Source organism: Carya illinoinensis, chromosome 14, assembly GCF_018687715.1.
Source record: "Carya illinoinensis cultivar Pawnee chromosome 14, C.illinoinensisPawnee_v1, whole genome shotgun sequence".
Lineage (NCBI taxonomy): Eukaryota > Viridiplantae > Streptophyta > Magnoliopsida > Fagales > Juglandaceae > Carya > Carya illinoinensis.
Window position 1 is genome coordinate 11,486,255 of NC_056765.1, and position 4,001 is coordinate 11,490,255.

The window sequence follows — 4,001 nt, forward strand, 5'->3', positions numbered from 1 at the left end:
AGAATGCTTTTGTGTTGGTTCAACAAAAAATTTTCCAAGCAAAGACAAATCCTTATCACTAGATACCAATAGTCTACCAGAACATCCACTCACCAGTGATAATTTGGTAACAATTATTCTTCTCCATAGAGGATTTCACTACCACATTATTAGCCACCTTATCACTAGACTCTGCACATTGGTTCTCTTCAGAAACCTTTAAAATGGACGTACTTCCAACCACCACAAAGGAACCCTGATTAGTGGCCCTCATCCATGCCCCATACTAATTCTTGGAATTACAACCATGTAAAGTATACAAATTGGCACTATTATAGCCTTTTCCAACATGATAAATAACACCACACTGAAAACAGATTTGTGGTAACCATTCATATCGAAAGGGAATTCAAATTGAATTTCCTTGTATGATCACAATTCACCCAGAGATAAAGGTTGTGTTACATTTAAAAGGACTTTAATTCTCATAAACTTATCCCATCGAGTACCACTTTCATCTCAACCTGTTGTACAATCCCAATCATTGAATCAATTCGCTCCCCAATAATTTGATTCACATAACCGAGAGGTAATTTGTGAAGTTAGATCCTAAAAGGAACCAGATTAAAGTTAACATCTTTCGGAGGAACCAGATTAAATAGGATTATGTTAAATAGGAGCGTATATACACATTAGTCAATCTAAAAATTTATATCTCTCCTTTGGGAAGTAGAAATGACCCACGTGCTGTTTTGCGTTCTATTCACAAAAAACATAGAGCCTCATAGCACCAAAAGCTTGGTTATGGAAACTACGCAAATCTCAACGGCTTAGCCGACTACGCAGATGGGACGACAAGTAAGATGACGAAATACTCCCTGCACCCCCTCTCCTGTACAACAGATCTGACAAATAGTTTTCCAAATCATCAGGGGCATACTTGACAATTGCTTCCGACCCAAACCTGAACTGATACCTGCTATAAAAACTCCGATACACCGATCCAAGCTTCTTCGCCACCGAAACTTTGATCTCGTCCCGGAGTTTCGGGTTCGTAACTACCCACGACTTTTGTGTCCTATACGCCTCACCGAACGCCGTGTTGAATCTCTTGAAACAGACCTTCGCTTGCTCAGGCGAAATCTCGATCGTTGGATTTTCCGGCAATGACTCGAACACTCTGCTCCAACCCATCAGCTCGTAGTTCGAAGCATACTGTTGACTTTTGATTCGTGCTTCATCGCCCAATCCTCACCAAGAAGAAGTTTCAGGTTCGGACGTGCGCACCTTAACGACGACGTATTGGAGGTTGTTTGCCAGGAAAAGGTTCGAGAGCGCAACGTCCTTGTAGAACTTGGCTTTGCCGTCAAGTTTACAGAGGAGGACAAGGATCAGCAACGCTATTCGGATGGAAATCGGACTATCTTCGGGACCTGGACTCCCCAAGTAGGACTCCGGTAACGGCGACTGTAATACTAAAGCCCAATCAGCTACAATGTCGGCTAGCACACCGCTGTAATCGGCGAGGAAGCAGATGTAGTTCATCACGTAGCGCATGAGCGGGTGTACTCCACCGCCAGAGACAGAAGTCCTCGACGAGTCCTTCAATATGGCCTTTTCGAAGTCCACTAGCATCGTTCGCACCGAATCGCCGAGGTTAATCAGAGAACTGATGGCCTGTGATCGGATTACCGAGGTTGATTCATACGAGAAAATGGTTTCGATCTCCGGCCAGAGATCAGAGATAGCTTCATACAAGTCCAGCGTGCGGAATATTTTCTCGGGAGATTTCTTGCACTTTGCCACGAGTTCCGGGAATCCAAACAATCTCATCGCGCTCTCTCTTGAAATCTCAGCGAAGCACGATTCTTTGATTGCTACGGATGCCGAAAACACATGATCCAAGAGAATCCTCTCCCCATGGAAGAGAGTTTTCACGCCAATTTTTACAGCTTTCACCCAGTTCCCGATCTTCAGCTCCAGCACCTCCCAATCCATCTTCTTCATCTGCGAGAGACTCAACTTCTCAACGCCAAGATGGTACAAGGCCTCATCTATAATCGACTTACATATAATTTTGTAGATTTTCACGCACTATTTTGCATAACCGGTGGAGATCATACAGTCAGCAATGGATTTCAAGTCCGCCATGGCAGCCACCGAGACTCGCTTCACCTCAGATTTCGACTCGCCGGCAACTGGAAGCTCGTCCTCCAACTCGTCGTCTTCCAAGTCCGAAATACTCAACCTTGACCTCGACGCCGAGGATCTGGAAGAGCGGGTGGAAACGGATTCGGGATCAAGGTGATCCCTATTAGCCGACAAAATCTGGTAGAACTCCTTCTCCAACCTCTTCATATCCCTTTCCATCAAGTTCTGAGCCTTAACAAGCTTGTCGGAGGCCGCGTTCTGGGTAACCAAGTATTGCATGGCGGACTGCAAGCCTTTGACGGAGTGTATGTACTGTTTGGCCACTGTGCGGTCGCCGTGGAAAAGGGAGGTGATTTTAGCGTAGGTGGAGAAGTCAGAATCCCACTTCTTAAGGAGAGATTCCACGATTTCGATGTTGTCCTCCATTAACGATTCAGAGAATCTGAGGCTGGGTGATGAAGGTGGGATACTTGTTCTAGATGGAGACGAAGACCTGAAGAAAATGCTCCTCATTCCTTTTCTCGGCATAATTTCCTACAATATATGTAATTTCTCAATAACTCTGAATCTTCAGGAAAAGTAATTTTAGGAAGAATATGAGAGCTGTGAAGAAGAAGAAGAAGAAGAAGAAGGGAGGAATCCTGTTGCTTTTGGTTCAGGCGTGGTCTGCTAATTTGTTGGAGATTTGCTGAGGAAAGAGCGTGGGATTTGGGTATTTATATGTCATTCAAAATTGTTGACTTCTGAGTGTGTGTGCGCGCGTCACGCTATACGAATTCAGTTATTGTTGATGTATGGAGTTACGTTTGAGAACGTTTTAATGATTGGTAATTAGTCAAGCGAAAGTCGCAGGTAATTGCATTAGTTTTATTTATTTACGCCTATTGCCAGCGGAAAACTCTTCTTGCACGCGCGAGGCGGACCATTTCGCACACCAAACCTGACATGAGGTAAGATTTGGATAAAAGAATGTTATAACTTATCTCAATTCATTTTATTTTATCTCATTATTATAAATTTTTTAAATTTTTATACAAAATTTAATAAATAATTTAATTTTTTTAAAATTTTAAAATAATACTAATATTAAAAAATAATATTTTATTTAACTTTTAACTTTTATTTAAAATTATTTTATCTTATTTCACTATTCAAATCTCACTTGAGGTGGTTCGAGTGGGGGCTTGTATCTATGGTCTATATGAAAGATTTGATAAATGTGAAAAAAATTTGAGAGTAATCCAATCTCTCACAAGCATGGCAGAAATCTGATAATCTTTCATATTTGAAAGCCATTCACATATCAACGATGTAGTCTCTAGGGAGATTGAAGCTGTAGTAGGTTGGTTATAGCAATTTCCACTTTGATTCTAATGAATTTCTTGCAAGTGATTCCAAATTCAGAGTCCTTTTCCACCTCGATTAGGTTTCCCAAGGCTTTCCCAATTTGAGTTGCATTTTCTTGTGTCATATGGTCTGGGGGGAGGCCACCAATCTGTATGTAAAATGCTTTATGATTCAAACAAGTCTCTTACAAAGTGGAGCTAGGGGGCCACGATTTGATTATTGGTAGATGACCTTTGAAATTCCATGGAGCTTGGCTAAGAATTCATTATTTGTCTTGGGAGGATTCAAAGGTGAATAGAAATAGGTTTGCTTCCAGATCTTCAATTAGAAATTTCTGTATGAAAGTCCAAGCAGCTTTGATACTTGCATGAATGTCAAACTTATTCAATTGGCGTGTAGCAACTAGACGCCCTACTAGTGCAAGCTCTGATGTTTGATTTTGCTTTTTTCACTACAAGTTCAAGTTTGAGATCTTTCCAAGAGAGAGTTTTTGTTTGTAAGATTAGAGAATCCATAAGCTTCAA

The 4,001-nt window shown here is 41.4% G+C and overlaps 1 pseudogene; it reads right to left on the reverse strand.

Annotated features, from left to right (window-relative positions):
- Positions 1-484: 484 nt before the first annotated feature.
- LOC122294043 lies at positions 485-2,802 on the reverse strand (annotated as a pseudogene).
- Positions 2,803-4,001: the final 1,199 nt, after the last annotated feature.